The sequence below is a fragment of the Pelophylax lessonae genome (assembly GCF_965119305.1).
Source record: "Pelophylax lessonae genome assembly, chromosome: 8".
Classification (NCBI taxonomy): Eukaryota; Metazoa; Chordata; class Amphibia; order Anura; family Ranidae; genus Pelophylax; species Pelophylax lessonae.
This window is the reverse complement of record NC_138775.1, coordinates 113671972-113692766: the sequence shown is the minus strand read 5'-3', so window position 1 is coordinate 113692766 and position 20795 is coordinate 113671972.

The following is a 20795-nucleotide window of genomic DNA, read 5'->3' as shown; positions in this document are numbered from 1 at the left end:
CGTCTAGGAGAGTAAAACCCTCTAGGGTGTGGGCCTAAATGGGGGTAGAAATAAACACAGCAAGAGAGCCGAGCCCTATGGCCAGAGCTCCCTCAGCATGTAAACATTTGTCAAATTTATACCGCTAGGCAAAGTAACGAAAGCAGGAAATACAATATTTCAAACCATATAGCAAGAGGGTCCACATGGCAACATCAGTGAAGTCAACCGACATCCGACTCGTGGAGCCTGACCCACCATCAACGACGATGTCTAAGAACGGTAAACCATAGAAATCAGACAGCAAAATACGTAAATAAAAGCATACCCAGGGTTCAGATCGACTCCGAGAGGGGTTGGGAGACAACCCCCCCCCCCCCGAGGGTAGGGCCGTATCCCAAAACCTGCCGTCAGTGGAGTAACTCCCGCCACCCACCACCCCCATCAGCGCAATCCACATCCCCAAAAAAGTGACTCGGGTCTCCCCAAAGGACTGCATAGGAGTTTGGGAAGGTCCACATCCACCTCCCGGACACTCCCAGCCAATGGGGGGAACCTCCCCCGCAAGCCAGCAGCCCCAGGGCTCCCGAGTAGGTAGACAGCTGCTCCTCTGACAGTCTGGTGATCTGGGCACATCCCTCCCCCTGTATCCCCGGCCAACAAACACAACAGGAGTACCTTCATTAGATAAGGGAAGGACGGGGGCGGGAGGGGCACCGCAGTCTGCAGAGTTCCGTGTAAAATGGAAGTTCCGTATTAACCGGTGAAGGGAGAGGAGGAGAACAGCGGGCACAGTATTGCAACCTCCACCCCGTCCCGCAGCCGAGCCAGATCATCTACCCGGGTCAGTGTCCAGGTAGGGGGGAGGAATGGGGGAAGGGCAGCCGGAGTCAATCACCCACCTGTCTAGAGGATCGTCCATCGCTGATTGCAGACAGAGCTCAGACGGGTGACACGTGAGTTAGGGAGGAGGGGAAGAGCAATGGTCAGGATAAAGCAGGACATGGCAGATGGGGCCCCGCGAGCCCCCCATCTCAGGCAGAGGCACATGGCGGATATGCAAATAGGAAAACATGACATCACGTCGATGGCTAGGGTCTACAGGATAACAGAATTAATCTTCCCGCACTTCTTGCGGGGTAGCAGGGTCCAGTCTCCTCCGGCTCCTCGGAGTACGGGGCGGAAGGCCCCTGCCACGGGAAGCAGATCCAGTTGAGCATCTAGGTGGGCTTGGCAGATGCTGAAGCCAGTTTGGCACTGGGATCTGATCGATGTCCGAACAGGAAGAGTGCTGGTAGGTCGTCTGGATGATGTAAAGTGAACGAGGACTGTCCCTTGCGAACCGTGAGGGATATAGGAAATCCCCACCTGTACGTGCAGCCCGCCAGTCTGATTCTGTCCAGAAGTGGCCGTATCAGCGCCCTCCGCTGCGAAGTGGCACGCGATAAATCCGGGAGGATTATTATCCTGGCGCCATCAAAGTCAACTTCCCCAACCTCCCAAGCCTGTCGTAGAATCATTTCTTTGTGGGAATACCTGTGTAGCCGACAGATGACGTCACGTGGTCTATCAGGGTCCATAGGTTGGGGGCCCAAGGCCTGGTGCACTCTATCAAACTCCAAGTCCCCCTGCGGAACCGACGGTACCAGGCGCTGACAAATGGACAATACAGAAGGTTGAAGAGATTCTTGTCCAGTGGCCTCAGGCAGGCCTCTCAAACGGAGGTTGTTGTGCCTACTGCGGTCCTCCATCTCCTCCATCTTTAGTTGTAGGGAGGTGACATGGCTCGCCTGGGACTTCTGTACTTGTTCCAATTGTGACACCCGGGCCTCTAGGGAGGAGATGGATGCCTCCTTGACAGTGACCCGATCTGACAGTTGTTGGATGTCCGACCGGACAGCTTGGAAGTCTCTGTTATGGGCCTCCTCTACTCTGAGCACCAAGGCCTCCATGTCTCGTTTAGTGTGCAGGGCCTGAATCAGGGCCCCCAGGTCGGCATCCATCCCGACCACTGATGGCAGCTGGAGGGGTTCGGCCGGAGTGTGGATGGGGCGAGGTGTGCCCGTTGGAGCCCATGGTTCAGAGCGGACCGACATGGCAGGAGAGGAGGGCGCACTGGACATCTCTGCAGTGGCAGTGGGGATAGTCCGCAGGCTAGCAGTGTGTGCGCGGACGGAGGCCGAGCGGGTCCCGTGAAAGAAGCGGTGGATATTTGACCTCGGAGAAGATCTCAGGGAGTTCCTTGATCTCTTGCGGCGTCCGGAGTTCATGCCGGGCGGAGAGTAGCGGTATAAAATAAGGTATAATAGAGGTAGATGGCCGGAGCTCGCTCAAGGCACTTCTTCACTCCGCCATGTCCAGGACACGCCCCCCCGACCAGAAACTTTTTATCAGTGCACATGACCACCACATGTGGAGAAAGGTTCCCTTATGGGACAAGCATCTCCAGCATCTATCTGAATAATGCGGGGACCAGTTTTTGAGCATCACCGGGGTAATGTACCATTGCGTGTGAATCTTGTATGAAGTTTCCTGAATTCTGGTACTCAGTGAGCATTTACGGGTGAAGACACAGGCCTTTTCCCATTGTTTGTCAGAAATATTACACGCTAGGTCTCGCTCCCCTTTTTATATTTGTCTGTGAGGTTTGATAGGGGAGGCGGAGATCCATTTATAAGCTTGCAAAGTAGTTTTAGAAATAGGTAACTGGTCTCTGCATATTTGTTCAAAAGTGGTCAGAGGTCTGAGAAAAAGCCTCTTTTGTTTATTATTCTGTACAAAACTATGCACTTGTAAATAATTCCAATAGTTTACCGGGAGACTATGGCCTTTCAAGGTTTTAAATTCCGAGAAAGTCATGAATCTATTATTTACGAAGCATTGTCTGACTAGTAGGGGATGGTCATCTGTAGGAGTGTTTAGTGCCGGTCGCCCAACAGTGGTACCAGGTGCAAAATCTGGGTTGTTTGTTAGGGGGGTCAAGGGTCCTGAATTGGAGGACAATTGATAGGTCTCCGCAAGTTTCTTGAAAATGTTCAATGTGGTACTGATAAGTGGATGGTGCCTAACATCAGAGGGGTAATTGCTGGGGTCTGTCCACAACAAGTGTTGGGTCGGATAAGGGAAGCATTGTCTCTCCAGAGATACCCAATCTTTTTGTGTAGCGTTGCAGTGCCAGTCTAACAGTCTCGTCAGATGAGTGGCCTGATAATACTTAAAGAAGTCAGGTACCCCCATGCCCCCTCTCATCTTAGGCAGTTGCATCAATCTTAATTGTATCCTAGGCCTTTTACTTGCCCAAATAAATTTCCTTTGAATGCTGATAAGTTTTCAAAAGAAGGGCATTGGAACTTTAATGGGCAAGGCATGAAATAGGTAAAGTAATCTAGGTAAAATCTGCCGAACCAAGAGAAGTTTTTTATGTCCCAGTTACTCAAATCTTTATTAAGGTTGCACAGGAGTGGAACGAAATTGGCTTCGTAAAGGGAATCTAGTTTAGTAGTGAGTCTGATTCCTAGATATTTTAAGGAGTTTAATTCCCACTTGTAAGGGCAATTGGATTTAGTAAGTTGTTTTAACGAGTCCTGTAGTGAGATGTCCATGGCCTCCGACTTGGAGTGATTAACCTTGAAATTTGAAATGTACCTGAAGGTACGGAAATGTAAATTCAGATTAGGAATAGATATATGAGGTTGTGTAATGTAGAATAAAAGGTCACCCGCGTAGGCAGATATTTTAAACTAAAAGGAGAAGATAGCTGCGCTCAATACATGAATAAATTGGATACAGGCTGCCAGTACAAAGGTAATATCAGACCAAAAGCAACGTGTAATAAAGTACAGCGCCACAATAGCAAATTAATGAAAAAAGCAATAACTACATAAAGTCCATAAAGTCCGTGAAACCAGATGCTGAAGTGCAGAAATGAATGCAAAAGGATTCCAACACCATGAGTGAAAACACAATCCTGAAGATCACCACGTGCTCATATAGGTAATTCCCTTACCAGAACTTTAGACCCCCTGTTAAGGAAGGTCAACCAAGCATAGGCATAGAAATAACCACCAAGATGGGGTCCACTTCAAGGTCCAGCAATAGATCCACCACGTAACTTCATCCAAAGTAGTAAAGCCTCATATGTTCAAGTGCCTCAAATAATTGATGATGGTATCCCTCACTGTCTTCATGGCTGTTTAAAAACAGTGCTCCATTTTTTCTGCCTTACTTTCTGGACAGATTTTAGGTCATGACACAGCAAGGAGTTGGTCAACTCCAACTCGGAAGCCATACACAGCTGATTCTTTGTTTACATGTCTAATCAGAGGTTCTAGGGCTAAGATAAAAAGAATGGGCGACAGAGGGCACCCTTGTCTGGTGCCATTCCGTAAGTTAATTAGGGTTGATAAAATGTTATTTACCTTTAGTTTTGCAATGGGGTCAGTGTAGAGTGCTTTAATCCACAATAACATGTTCTTCCCAAGACCTATGTGTTCGCAAGTAGCCATTAGATAATCCCATGCAACCCTATCAAATGCTTTTTCCGCGTCTATGGAAAGCAGTAAACCCTCAATACCTGACCTGTGGGCTTCATGTACCAGGTTCAAAGACCTATTAATATTATCCCTGGCCTCACAGCCGGGCATGAAGCCCACCTGCTCCGGACCTATGAGGTTTTGTAACAATGGTCTGAGTCTATTGGCTATTATTCTTGCTAAAAATTTGACGTCTATGTTCAGTAAGGAAATAGGTCTGTAGTTTGAGCATAAGATAGGGTCTTTTTCAGCTTTGGGGATTACAGTAATGTGTGCAGTGAGGAATTCCTGGGAGGGTTTGTGCTCTTTGGCTAAAGCATTAACACGCAGACACGCCTCCAGCCGCGGCCATTCTTTGTATCATGCAACATCATGTGAGTTATCTACCTTGTTTTTTATTTCAATAAAACGTACGTACTTCACCATTGAGTTCCATTTGTCTTTGGATGGGCATCTTCACCAATTATGGCAATGAGCTTATGAAGTGTGAATGTATGATGATAGATTTGATGAAGCTATTGTGACGGACCTGGTGCCAGTTATCTATGGGGATACCGCTCTATCTTTGATTTCTGTGATCCATGCCTGTTTGACCTTCCTTAACCGGGGGTCAAATGTTCCGGTAAGGGAATTACTTTATATGAGCACGTGGTTCCTCCAGGATTGGGGATTTCAACTTTATGGTGTTGGAACTTTTCTTTATTCATCTCTGATCCTAAGCACCTGGCCTCACTGACTTTTTATGGACTTTATTTAGTCTTTCCTCTGTTGCATTTATTTGTCTAGGAAGTGTTTAGCGCTGTACACTTTTTTATAACTTTATAGTTGAAACCCGATGGAGCAGGAGCCCCGTCTACTGGGGAAAGTTGGAAGTGAACTAAAATGAACTCCTTGTTTGAGAGAAGTGAGGAAAAATGTCTATTTTCTGAGGGTAACATAGGCAGGTAAGATTAAGCAGCATTGCACGTGGAATATCTTCCTTTGGTACATTTATTTGAGATCCCTTGACCTTGGTGTCTTAGGGGGATAGGAGAAAGGGTTAAGTAAATCCCTGTTTTTGAATTTTTTTCCCCCCTTTCTCAGATGGGGATTTATGAGAGGCAGGAGAGCTTGTCACAGGGTGTTGGCAAGATGGCGATGTGGGCAGCATAAATTCAGCATACCACTCAGGGAGATTAATTGGTTCCAAATGCAGGCTGGCACAGAATGAGGGTAGGTCATCTGGTGTTCGCAATAGGAATTGTTTCCCTTGGAAGGATGCTTGAACCGTGAATGGAAACTTCCATCTGTATGGAATGTTTCTCCCTCTCAGAGCATCTAACACAGGTCTGACCGTCCTTCTGTTCTTCAGTGTGATGGGTGATAAATCTTGGAAAAGCTGAATCGGTATTTCATTGAACAGGATTTGTTCATTTTGCCTGGCTTTATACAAAATCTCCTCTTTTAAGGTATGACTTGACAGACAACAGATTATGTCCCTCGGGGGGGTAATCAGGGGCTTTCGGCCTAAGGGCTCTGTGAGCTCTTTCCAGCTCAATTGGAGATTCAGGAGGCCTTTCCAACAGATTGTTAAATATAGAGGTCAGGACCAGTCTGATATTATCATTTTCCACTGATTCCGGTATTCCCCTTAATCTGATGTTGGTTCGCCTCCCACGGTTTTCTAGGTCTTCTAGCTGACGGTTCATAGCGATTAAGTGACCAGAGTGTGTAGCTGTGACCTCTTCTAATCTCCTTATGGCCTTGTCCCTGTGCTTCCCTGATCTCTCCACCCCCGCCATCTGATCTGTGAGCCTGATGATGTCGGCCTTCAGGTCTGTGATTGCCGCGGCAAATGACCCCTTTATGTCCGCCGCAATGGCGGTCATGTCATTAAATGTCTATTGACGGTCGTTATGAGGGATGTCTTCTACCTTGTCCTCAGATGCTGTGATCGAATCAGCATCATAGTCGTCTTTCTCCTCGTGTGCCGGCACCTGTGCCATCTTGGGGCATAGTGTACTCCTTCTGGACGGAGCCTGGGCCTTGAAGAGATCCGCTATAATCCTGCTGCTAGCGGACTTGCTGGATCTCTGGAGTTTGCCCTGTGAGTTAGGCTTGGTGATTTTACCCATCTCGCGGAAAATTTGTGAGTTTCGTGGCCCCAGAACGTGTGGAGAGCTGTCTGCAGTCCGGAGCTTCTCTCTCAAGCAGCCATCTCCGCTGCGCGTCAAGCCACGCCCCATATATATAGCATATATACTACTTAAAAAAAAAATTAAAGGAACACTTTTTAATTAGAGTATAGAATCAAGTCAATTAAACTCCAGGGATATTGATATCATCAGTTAGGTAGCAGAGGGGTTTGGTAATCAGTTTCAGCTACTTTGGAGTTAATTAAATTAACTAGATGGGCAACGATGAGACAACCTCAGGAATGGTTTTTCAGGTGGAGGCCACTGACCTTTTTTTCCTACTTAACTTTTCTGACTGTTTTTCACTAGTTTTGCATTTTGCTACGATCAGTGTCACTACTGGTAGCATCGGGCGATACCTGGACCCTATAGAGATTGCACAGGAAGTCCAAAACCTCCAGGATGGCACATCAATATGTTCCATTGCCAGAAGGTTTGCTTTGTCTCCCAACACAGTCTCAAGAGCATGTAGGAGATTTTAGGAGACAGGAAGTTACTCTAGGAGAGCTGGACAGTGCCATAGAAAATCCTTAACCCACCAGCAGGACCAGTATCTGATCCTGTTCCTCCAAGGACAGACTTCTTGAGGGTGGCCTGAGAGCTGGACATCCTCTAGTGGGCCCTGTGCTCATCACCATGGAGCGGGATTGGCATTTGTCATTGAACACCAGAATTGGCAGGTCCGCTTCTGGCACCCTGTGCTTTTCACAGATGAGAGGAGGTTCACCCTGAGCACATGTGACTGACGTGAAAGGGTCTGGAGAAGCTGTAGAGAACATTATGCTGCCTGTAACATTGCTCAGCATGACGGGTGGTGGGTCAGTGACGGCCTGGGGAGGCATATCTATGGAGGGATGCACAGACCTCTACAGGCTAGACAATGGTACCATGACTGCCATTAAGTATCGGGAATAAATTAGGGATGCACCGAATAATCGGCGGCCGAACATTATTCGGCCGAAAATAGAAAAAATAGCACTTTCGGTGTTCGGCCGAATAAGTCAAAAGGCCGAATAATTTTGTGCCGAATAATAGGGCTGAACGATAGTCGATATGATATTGACTATCGTTCTGTGGCCGTAGGCGATATTCATATCGCCGAGGTCACGATATTTACAGGGGGAAGGGACTCGGAGGAGGACAGGAGGACTCACAGACTCTCGTGTTAGGCAGGGGAAGCCGGGACACTTCAGCGGTGAGCATACATACATTACTCACTCGTGCACTGCAGCCCGCCCCACACATTCAGTGAGTCTTACTCTCCTCCCTAGTTTTTTCAATGGCACATTCAGGAAGCCAATCACGCCGTGATTAGCTGCACAGCGAACCAATCACGCGTGCCTGCACACCTGATTGGTTCCGCTGTGCCGCTACTCGCGGCGTGATTGGCTTCCTGAATGTGCCATTGAAAAAACTAGGGAGGAGAGTAAGACTCACTGAATGTGTGGGGCGGGCTGCAGTGCACGAGTGAGTAATGTATGTATGCGGCTGTGCTCCTTTCCAGGCTCCTACTAGTCCACCTCCAGCCTTCTACTACCACCACTATGAGAGACTGTCACTATAATCTGATCGAGTCCACACTGACACTGACTGACTGTCACTGAGTAATTGATGTTACCACATTAACCCTGACCTACCCAGTGCCCTGTATCTGCAATTAAAATTTACAAGGCTGCCTGCATGCTTCCTGATTTCCATTCCCAGCATCCTTCCCAATCCCTACAGTGTCACTAACATTAACCCTATGGTACAAGGCTGCAGTGTGCACTGAATCCCATTCCATACAGTAACATTTAGGGAGAGAGAGAGACATGAGAGGACAAGAGAGAGAGAGAGAGAGAGAGAGAGGACAAGAGAGAGAGAGAGAGAGAGAGAGAGACATGAGAGGACAAGAGAGAGAGAGAGAGAGACACGAGAGGACAAGAGAGAGGACAAAAAATTGGCAAAATAAATGGAAAAAATGCAAAACACCACGTTCGGTATTCGGCCTTCTGCCTTCGGCCAAACATTTTATTATTATTCGGCTTCGGCCAAGAATTTCATTTCGGTGCATCCCTAGAATAAATCCTTGGAGCTATTGTCAGATCATTATATTGATCAAATCTGTGGACTTTCTTCACTTTCATTACGGACTATATAACTCTTTGTGTATCTTTATTTTATTCACCAGATATCAATTATATTTATTCCTGGAATTCCTATAAGTGTTTTTAGAGATCCCAAACACTTCTATTTCACTTGGCACAATATTTAACGTTTTAGTACCATTTTTATATATTGATTCTCACCTGGATATCCATTATTTCACTATATTGGGAGATTTCTTTGTTTTTTGGTATTGGCATTTTACTGCTGATATTAATACACCACTTGGCACGTTCTATCACTTTACAATTGTTTTACTTGGATATCCACACTTATCATCTTTTAATAGCACTGCCACCTAGTGTCTACATTATTTATTACACGAGTCACTTTAATTATTTATTTATTTTTAGACTCACATATTTTCTACCAGTTGGGATATATTTATTGCCTGTAGGCACTGCACACATTTTATTTATTTATGTCGTTTCACCTTATTTCATTGGTTTATGATTAATTATTAGTTATTAATTATTTATTAATGCTATAAGTTTATCAATTGTTGGTTAGAATACACACTGTGGCATTGCATTGGAACCATTGGGTATATATAAGGACCATTACTTATACCATTGATATCATATTTTTATCACCTACATCGTCCTTGTATTTGTAAGATACATTACTCCCCTGTCTATATATATATTTTTTACAATTACTGTCAGCGCCAATTACCCTATCAAACTCCTTTTATTGTCAGACCATGTGCCAGTGCAGTGGGTCCTGGGTTCTTCCTGGTGCATGACAATGCCGACTTCATGTGGCGAGAGTATGCAGCCAGTTTCTGGAGGATGAAGGAATTGATACCATTGAATGCCCCCCCCCCCCACACTTGCCTGACCTAATTCCAATAGAACACCTCTGGGACATTATGTTTCGATCCATCTGATGCTGCCAGGTTGCACCTCAGTCTTTTCTGCCTTTTGTAAGTTGATCATTTTCATTCCCATCAAACAATGTGGCATCCCTTTGTTCTTAACACATTACCCAGTCCATATCAGTATAGATATCCAGCATGAGATTTTTCCCCATTAAGATCTGATGTGTTTTTAAAGTGTTCCTTTCATTTTTTTTTTTTGAGCAGTGTATATATACAGTGCATCCAGAAAGTATTCATGGCGCCTCACTTTTTCCACATTTTGTTGTTACAGCCTTATTCCAAAATGGATTAAATTTATTATTTTCCTCAAAATTCTACAAACAACATTCCATAATGATAGTGTGAAAGAAGTTTGTTTGAAATTTTTGCAAATTTGTTAAAAATTAAAAAACCACATCAACATAAGTATTCACAGCCTTTGCCATGGCACTCAAAATTGAGCTCAGGTGCATCCTGTTTCCACAGATCATCCTTGAGATGTTTCTACAACTTGATTGAAATCCACCTGTGGTAAATTCAGTTGATTGGACATGATTTGGAAAGGCACACCAACCAAGCCATGAAGTCCATGGAATTGTCTGTAAACCTCCGATACAGGATTGTATGGAGGCACAGATCTGGGGGAAGGGTACAGAAAAACTTCTGCAGCATTGAAGGTTCCAATGAGAACAGTGGCCTCCATCATCCATAAAAGGAAGAAGTTTGGAACCACCAGGACACTTCCTAGAGCGGGCCGCCCAGTCAAACCGAGTGATCAGGGAAAAAAGTGACAAAGAACCCAATCGTCACTCTGATAGTGTTCCAGCGTTTCTCTGTGGAGAGAGGAGAACCTTCCAGAAGAACAACCATCTCTGCAGCACTCCACCAATCCGGCCTGTATGGTGGAGTGGCCAGACGGAAGCCACTCCTTAGGAAAAGTCACATGGCAGCACACCTGGAGTTTGCCAAAAGGTACCTGAAAGGCTCACAGACCATGAGAAACAAAATGTGCTGGTCTAATGAAACATGGATTAAACTCTTTGGCCTTAATGGCAAGCATCATGTCTGGAGGAAATCAGGCACCACTCATCACCTGGCCAATACCATTCCTACAGTTAAGCATGGTGGTGGTAGCATCATGTGCAAAAAGAATAATCAGCGTGATTATAAAGTGATAAGGTGCTTGAACCCAATAGAAATTGGGATAACCAGATGCAAATAATAGCAATAAATAGTGTAATAATATACAGTAAATTGTGTAATAATATACAGCAGCTATATTGAAACTACCTCACTAACGGGAGTACAATAGTATAATAAACAGATAAATACAGCGCTATATAAAACCAAAGGTGCTGAATAAAAAATAAAGTGACAAGGTGCTTCATGTATATACAGCAAATTATTTCATAAAGTGCATAAATAAAGTGTCCATAAGGTGCATTCAATATTAATGTGCATAAAGTCCAATCCACAAATAGATCAAGCCGTGAAAAGGAATAAATACAGTGCCTTGCGAAAGTATTCGGCCCCCTTGAACTTCTTCACAAGTCAAAGTCCAGACCTGAATCCAATCGAGAATCTGTGGAAAGAACTGAAAACTGCTGTTCAGAAACGCTCTCCATCCAACCTCATTGAGCTCAAGCTGTTTTGCAAGGAGGAATGGGCAAAAATTTCAGTATCTCGATGTGCAAAACTGATAGAGACATACCCCAAGCGACTTACTTACATTAAATTTCGTTCTACTTCATGATTATGTCCCACTTGTTGTTGATTCTTCACGAAAAATTAGTTTTATATCTTTATGTTTGAAGCCTGAAATGTGGCAAAAGGTCACAAAGTTCAAGGGGGCCGAATACTTTCGCAAGGCACTGTATAAATATAAGGTGCTTGATAGGTGTCTCAATGTGACAAAGGTGCTCGTAACACCACCACCATCTAGCCACAAGGTGGCCTCTCACCTCACTGAGATGATACACAGGCAATGAGTCCACAATCAGGGTGAGCTCAGATCAATAGATACCTCTTGCCAGACCAATATCCCTCATGGATCATTCCCTCATTCTCCCTCCCTCATTCTGGATCTCCCTATCCAGAGCATCCTCCCTGTAGCCTTTATCAGTGAATTTTTCTTTAATGATATCTGCTTGGGATAAATAATCATTATCATATGTGCTATTCCGTCTCACACGCATTAGCTGTCCCCTGGGAATGTTTTTCAACCATGTAGGGTGGTGTCCACTCTGGATCAACAGATAGCTGTTCCGATCAGTGTCTTTAAAAAAACACCTTAGAAGTGAAAATAAAACCTTCTCTACGTATCCACACATCTAAAAAGTGAACCTCTTTGTTACTCCATGTAAAATCAAGTTTAATATTATTATGGTTGTCATTAAGATGGCGCATAAAATCACATAAAGATAATTCAGACCCCTCCCATATAAAATAATATCATCAATAAATCTTCGATAAAATCTCAATTGGGGTCTGGCTGTGTTAAAGACAAATTTGTCCTCCCATTCTGCCATGAACAAGTTTGATAGGCTGGGTGCAAACTTAGCGCCCATGGCAACTCCTGTTTTTTGGCTGTAAAATTTACTTTGGAACCAAAAATAATTATGGCCAAGACAAAAATCCAGTGCTTTACGAATAAAAACCTTTTGTTCATGAGGGACTTTATCCCTCCTACTCATTGCCCAATTAAGGGCAAGTAGGGCATCATCATGCTGGATGATGGTGTAGAGAGACGACACGTCCACCGTCACTAAGAAGGCGGGCGAGCTGTCTCTCAACAATACATCATCCAATGAACACAGCAGATCTTTCGTATCTTTTAAAAAAGCTTTAGTAGATACTACGCTGGGCTGTAGGAAAGTATCTAAATACTGTCCCAACCTCGCACATACCGATCCAATCCCATTCACTATTGGGCGCGCTGGAGGGCATGTGGAGTTTTTATGTATTTTGGGGAGGGTGTATATAATGGGTATTCGACAGACACTAGGTACCAGATACTGCTTTTCTTTTTTTGTCAGTACTCCTTTTCTATACCCTTCATTGATCAAACATTTTAGTTCATTCTCAAATTTATCAGTGGGGTCTTTAGTTAATACTTGGTAGGTATTTTCATCCTCCAACATTCCCTTCAACTGATTGATGTAAAATGTTTTTTCCATAATTACCACCCCTCCCCCTTTATCAGCGGGTCTTATTATTATTTCTTTACGTTTTTCTAATGAGTCTAAACTAGGGCTGGGGAATATAATCGAAAGATCGATGCATCGCGATTCGACCCTTCGCGATTCTGCATCGATGCGGGCTGCCGGCATAATCGATTATACGAGGTGACGGCCACGCCCTATCGCGCAAGGGAAAAAAAAATCACAAGATCGCAGGATCGGCAGCTGATTGGTGGGTTAGTGGCGGGAGCTTAATAAAAAGGCTCCGCCCCTCCCCTTCCGCCTCTTTGACCCGGGCCGAGGCGCAGCAAGACATCCCCCGCGTGTATCGGCGTCCCACCTGCGGCCTAGAAGCCAGCCAGCCATCCAAGCCAGAAGCCGCCAGTCCAGTGAGTCCACACACAGGAGCGAGGAGCCCCAAGTGCATCCCCATCGCAGCCAGCCAGCGCCGCCAGCTTCACCTCACCGTAGCCGACAGGCCCTGGAGGCCCAGCCGCCACGCCACACCACTGCCAGTGACCCCAGCCGCCCGCCACAGAGCCCAGAGAGCAGCACAGCACCTGTCCTCCTCTGCAATGCAGTGCACAACAATCCACACAGTCACACAGCAGGTATGTCCGAACAAATAATTGTGTTATCATTCATGGGGGTCTCTCGTCTGTATCTCTGGGGGATGTCTGTGATGGGGGGGCCTGGGACAGGGGACGGTCGGTCGGGGCCCGGGGGTACTGTTCTGCTGTGGCAGTCTGGCAGCCAGGGGGGTCAGTCAGTGGGGGCCTGGGGGTCTCTGTCAGTGTCAGTCAGCTATGGGGGTCTGGGCAAGGGGGGGACTCACTCTCACTCAAGTGTTTGTCAGTGCTGTGGGGGATTGGTGAAGGTGTGGGACTTCCAGGTCTCTGTCAGTGTGGGGGTCTGGGCAAGGGGGGGGACTCACTCTCACTCAAGTGTTTGTCAGTGCTGTGGGGGATTGGTGAAGGTGTGGGACTTCCAGGTCTCTGTCAGTGTGGGGGTCTGGGCAAGGGGGGGGGCTCACTCACTCTCAGTGTTTGTCAGTGCTGTGGGGGATTGGGGAAGGTGTGGGACATCCACCCAGGTCTCTGTCAGTGTGTCAGGCTGCAGTCAGCTCAGCTGTGGGGGGAAGGGGGTCTCTGTCAGTGTCACTGTCACTGTCACAGGCAGCTGTGGGGTAAGGGGGGGCCCCGGGGGTTTTGGCTCAGTGCATGCAAGGAGGGGAGTCTGACAGACAGACAGACAGTCATATTTTATGAAAGATGTTGCTTGGTTGATTTGTTGCGGCTTAGTTTACAAGTTTTTTTTTTTAATTTTTTTTTTTTAAACACTGACAGAGTTTGGCAACTTACGTCATCCGTCTCCGTCACATACGTGGTAGTATGGTGGTAAATATGGCAGAAGGAGAAAAAGATCGAGAGATAAAAAATGCACCTAGCGTTTTAAGAGCAAACATCTGGGCACATTTCGGATTTTACGAACACACAGGGAAGCGTGAGTTGGACAAGACACACGCCGTATGTAAAGCCTGTCACACAAAAATTAAATGCCTAGGGAATACTACGAACTTGAGAAACCATGTTAGCCGTTTTCACTCTGAGTTAGTAACACCTGTCGCCACCAGCAGTGCCACCACTGCCAAGGAAAGACTGCTAGACCCAGATCAGCCAAGAATTGATGCCATGCTGTCAACTTATCCGCCCAACTCAGAAAAAGGGAAGAAACTAACCAAAGCTGTGGCAGCTTTCATTGCCAAGGACCTACGGCCTTACTCAGTTGTGGACAACGCCGGGTTTCGCTACCTTGTGAAGACGCTAGAGCCACGTTATAAGATCCCATCACGCAGGCACTTTACAGAAAACGTTATACCTGCACTCTACCACGACACCAAAGCTCAGGTACTTGCGTCAATGAACCAAGCCAGTCGAGTCGCAATAACGTGTGATTCATGGACGTCAGTCACAACGGAGTCCTATGTTACAATAACAGCACATTACGTTACTAAGGACTGGCAGGTCTTGTCACATGTGTTGCAAACAAGAGCCATTTATGAGTCTCACACAGGTGCTCATCTGGCAGAGCTACTGTCTCATGTTGTGGAAGAATGGCAGCTGTCTGATAAATCTGTAGTGCTTGTAGCGGCGAACATGATAGTTGCAGCTCAAGTTGGTAAATTTCCTCATGTTAAATGTTTTGCCCATACACTCAATCTTGCATGTCAGCGGGCACTGAAAGGGGCCACGCTCTCCAGGCTTCTCGCCAGAGTGCGACGAATATCCACATTCTTCCATTGCAGCACTAGAGCAAGCCACTGTCTAAAAGAGAAACAGAAATGTCTGGGCCTGAAGAATCATAAGCTAATAACTGATGTGCCAACAAGATGGAACAGCGCATATGACATGGTCGAGAGGTTCTTAGAAGAAGATCCTTCATACAGCCTCTGCTCTGGATCCTCGCTTTAAAGGACTGCCTTTTATTCTCACAGAGGAGGAGAGATCGGAGATATACAAAGGAGTGACTGAGGAGGCTGCATATTTGGAGGTAATTAGAATTTCATCATGTTTCCTGCCAGACAGCTAGAAGCTCAGCTACATTGTGTTGTGTAATAACATGCCCTGATTCACTGATGCGGTGTGGGAAGTGGAACTGTATGGTATGGATTACGGTGCAGTTTCCCACACCTCATCAATGAATCACACTCAGTCAGTTCAGCTCTTCTTATACTATTATCTTTTGTTCAAACACACAGATTACATCTAATAGAAGGACAAATGTGGATGAAGTGCCTAGGGAAAAAGCAACTGTGGAAGAAGAAACAGAAACAACACCCATTGAGGACAGCCATTCTCCTCCCAAAAAAAAGGCCACAACATCGCTGCTCATGACTTTGCTGGGGCAGTCTTTCACTGATGGTGCAATAGAACCTAAGACCCCCTATGCCAAGGCAGAAGACGAAATGGAAAAATATTGTAAAGCCCCACCTCTGCCTCTCACTGAGGACCCTTTAAAATGGTGGCGTGAGCATGAGGTCATATTCCCCCTCCTCTCTCAGCTGTCAAAGCAATACTTGTGTATCCCAGGTACAAGTGTATCTGCAGAGCTGGTTTTCTCTACTGCAGGAGATGTTATAACAGCGAAAAGAAGCAGTCTTAAACCTGAGCATGTGGATCATCTAGTGTTCTTACAGAAAAACCTACATGTTCCCAAATGCTAAGCACTGAAATAATTACTAATTCATGTTTTTAATGAATTAGTAATTACTATTTCAGTCTGACGCCAGTCACCAGTCAGTCACATCACCAGTCTTGTTTTATAGCTTTATAGCACTGATGGTTTGTTTTTGAAGATTGTCCTGTCCAATGTGTCCATTTCCAATCCATAATCCGTTCCGTTGCTTCACACTAAAAGTGTCTAGGCAAGTACTAGGGGTTCATTTAACCCTCAACCAAATAAATAATATTAAAGTGTATTTTCTTCTAGACAACTGACACCAAGCCAGCCACGGTGCAGCATTATAGGAAGGAAAATCATTGAGAGAAATAACTTGTACATTTGAAGCTTAACCTCGAGTAAATCTTATCTTATTGGATCACAAACACCAATTGTGGATTCTTGTGTAATATACTATATTTGTGAGTTTGTGAATGTGACCCCCATAGGATTTCCTCAAGGTTAAGCTTCAGTTTACAATTTATTCTCTCAAGGATTTTCCTTCCTCTAATGGTGGCTTGTTGGCTAGCTTGGCTTCAGTTACAGATGTAATCGACATGGTAGAGTGCTGCTCAGTGCAGTGCAGGTAAAGTTTTCTTTCTGTAACGTGACTGACTGACTGTCGTGACAACTCAAGAGCTTATAACGCAGCTCTAGCATTAACTCAACAGTTGATGCTGAGGCTGCATATAAGCTTTTGAGTTGTCACGAGTCACGACACACACACACACTGTGTTTAGTTGACTGGCAATGGCAGGGCCAAACACAATCGCAGTGAACCTGGAACATTTTATATTTTTTACAGCTTTTCTGGCACTGGAGAGATGGAGAATGGCTTGTTTTCAAAAATGGTCCATTCACATAAGTGAATTGATAATTATTTAAGCTTAAGCTTATATTTGTATAACTCCCCTCTAGCAGCCATCAACTCACTTCACTTGAGTTGACTGGCAGTTGCAGGGGGAAACAAACATCACGGTGAACATGGAAGTTATGCAGCAGTGCACTATTGCCAGGTTCACCTTTGATATTTGCTACTAGTCAGGAAGTGCTCTGTTTTGTAGAGGACAGGTTATGGCACACACCTGGAAATTATTGCAACACATGTCTGTCTGCTGGTCTGTTGTACTCTGTAGCAATAGCAAGTGTAGGGGGTTCCCTCAACCAAACAAATACTAAAGGTAAAAGTGAATCTAGACAACTGAAGGCAAGCCAGGCAGCCACGGTACAGGAAAGGACATCCTTGAAAGATTAAATCAATCATACATTGAAGCGTAAAACCATGATTAAATCTTTACTGGATCACAAATACACACAAACCTGACCTAACCTATATGCCTTGAGTTGTACCAGTGTGGCAATGCCAAACCTTTCTTCAGTTCTCATGATTCTGATGCAGACAATCGTGTTGTGTGTTTTTTTGTGATCCCATGAAGATTTACTCAAGGTTTAAGCTTTAGTTGATGATTTACTCTGTCAAGGGTTTTCCTTCCTCTAATGGTGGCTTTGGCTTGGCTTCAGTTGGGTTTAATTGGGGTAGAGACAGAGACTGTCTGCAGGACAGGTAACGTTTTCTGTAAAGTAAGTGACATAAAAGTGACATAAGTGAATTGATAAGCTTAAAGCTTATATTTGTGTAACTCCCCTCTAGCAGCCAATCCATCAACTCACTTGAGTTGACTGGCAGTTGCAGAGGGAAACAAACATCACGGTGAACATGGAAGTTATGCAGCAGTGCACTATTGCCAGGTTCACCCTTGATGTTTGCTACTAGTCAGGAAGTGCTCTGTTTTGTAGAGGACAGGTTATGGCACACCTGGAATTTATTGCAATGCATATGCACATAAAAGGATTTATATATAATGTTTTGTGGGAATTTATGATGACCATTTTCACAAGAATATTAGCTTGGCTGGCTGGCTGGCTGGCTGGCTTCTTCTATCTTGGCTTGCCTTAAAGTACAACTATAGGCCAAACTTTATCCAAGTTTTGCCTTTAGTTGTACTTTAAATGGTGGTAGGCCTGGCTTATATTAATATTTTCTTTTATGAAGCAGTAAACTGCACTACTACAGTTTTTTACTAATTTTACTGTTACTTCTAGTAAAATACTAGTGTTGTTGTCTGTCTCTGCTATGCTGTTTGCATTTTCAGACCTTCCTATATGTTTGCAGTGCAAGTGCACTAAAGTATGCAGGGCTTGCAGGCCATGACAGGGTCCAGGAAAGTGTCCTTTGAAGCAAATGAAAATAAAAAGGATTTTATTTGTGACTGCTTGATTGTTTGTTTTTTTTGATAAAGTTTTGAAAACCATTGGGCAGTGGGCTGGGCATGGGCATTGGGCAGTAATCGTGATGCATCGCGGAATCGAATCGTATTGAATCGCGACCCTAATAATCGTAATCGCATCGAATCGTGAGGTAAGTGAAGATGCACAGCCCTAGTCTAAACCCTCCTGAATATGTCTATATTTGTTCTCACTTGTATAATCAGGTTTTATTCCCTGTAAATCATGTAAGACTAATTTCTTAAAAACATCAACACATTGGTTATTGCTTACAGGAGGGTTAAAAATAGACTTATTACATAGTCCGCTATTTATCATGCCATTCCTTCCGGTATTGCTGATTGACGTGATGGGGTTATTCAAAAAATACTTTTTTAGATCCAGTTTTCTGATAAACTTATGTGTGTCTATGTAGACACTGAATTTATTCATGGCCTTCTTGGGGGCACATTTTAATCCTTGGTTTAAAACATGTAACTCTTTTTCAGCTTCACTTGACTTAAATTAAAAATCCCTTCATTCAGCTTTCTCTCCTGCGCTTTCTTAAGTTGGGTACGTCTCCCGGCTCTACATCCCCTGTATAACTGGGGTCTCCTCTGTATCCCCCTCGATCTCCTTGATCCTCATTAAAGAAAAATTCACTGATAAAGGCTACAGGGAGGATGCTCTGGATAGGGAGATACAGAATGTCCTAACCACCTCAAGGAACACCCTGCTTGCTAAAGATAATGTGAGGATTTAGAGACCCAGAGATAATTCACACGAGTGGAGTTTTTTGTCCAATTTTTCAAATGACTACCGTCATGTAGTGACCTTTTTCAGAAAACATTGGCATGTTCTGAGAATGGACAAAACTTTGGGCAAAGTGTTGCCAAAGGAACCTTCGTTTATATATAGGAAGGCCCCTAATTTTGGCAACCAGGTAGTAAAGAGGATTCTTGACCCACCGAACATCACTTTTTTCCCTGGCAGGACAGGTTTTGAGATGCAGAGCCTGTCATACTGCCCGTATGAATCCTAGGAAAAGGGATAAGTTCAGAGTACCCGCTATTGAACAGGAATTCAAGATCAAGAGTTTAATCACTTGTGATACTACTCATGTAGTCTACGCATTAATGTGCCCATGTAACATGGTGTATATTGGACGCACTAAACGCACTTTAAAAAAACGTGTAGGTGAACATATTACAAATATTCTGAAAGGGAAAAGAGAACATAATGTGTCAGCACATTTTAGACAATACCATCAAAGAGACCCCAGGGGCCTACATTTTTGGGGAGTAGAGAGAGTGACCCCATCCTGGAGAGGTGCAAATTGGGTAAGAGAGCTTTCAAAATGTGAGACTAAATGGATTTTTTTAACACAAGCTCTCGATCCGAAGGGGTTAAATATTGAGCTGGATCTCAATTCTTTTATCAGTGATGCTTAATTGGAGATCCCCTCCCCTTTTGGTTTTACAGTTTTACCCAGTTTTATCTAATTGTGGTTTTATGTCTTAAGATTTGGGTATATATTAATGGAACATGAATTAATAATTAATATTTTATTTTATGTTTTTATTGATTTTACCTGATATTACTGAGTTTTCTTGGCGCTAATTTATTCTAATTTATTGTTTTAACAATAATTGTAATATTGATATTAATGTTAATATTGATTTTATGATGATTTTATGGTATTTATTTATATTCCAGCTTCACTGAATGTATTGTTATTTGCACATAATATTTATTATTTTGTGCGGTTTTTGTGGTCCCATTTGTTGTGAATATGGTGTCACGGAAGTACCTATGAGTGTCTCTATCTATAGTAGTTTATTGTGAAATTTTTTGAGATACACACTGGCCCAGCTATCTGAGTTTGGGGATAAGACTGGTTGCTACTGTTGTATTTCGAATTTGATTTTATTCAAATTTAATTTTAGTTATTGAGAATTGTATATCCAATGACATATATTGATTTGACCACTAAAGGGAGTAGTGAATCCTATATTATCCGTGTATGTTATACTATCGACATCGTAGTTGAAAGGATTGAGTTTAAAACAGGAAGTGTGTAAGGGGCTTGGCAGTTCTCTGCTGACAATTCCCATGATTCAGGTGGCTGGAATCTGGTGTACGCATCCTGTCCCGCGCCACTTCTGGATTATGGAGGTGGGCGGGTCACGAACTCCCTATTTAGTTGGATGGCCGTGCCGTATAGCCATGCCCCCATGACGAAGTCGGAAATTACAAAATGCGTCGGGGCATGGCTATACGGCATCCATTAGTGAGAGTTTGATGACGGTGAAGGTGTTCTGGCGTCCGGTGTATGCAGCGCGAGCCGCGGACCGCACATTTGGGCTACCAGATCCTGATCCAGTCTACTGATATATGCTTTAAAAGTCTTTTAACAAGTGAGTGTGATATGTATTGCTTTCTT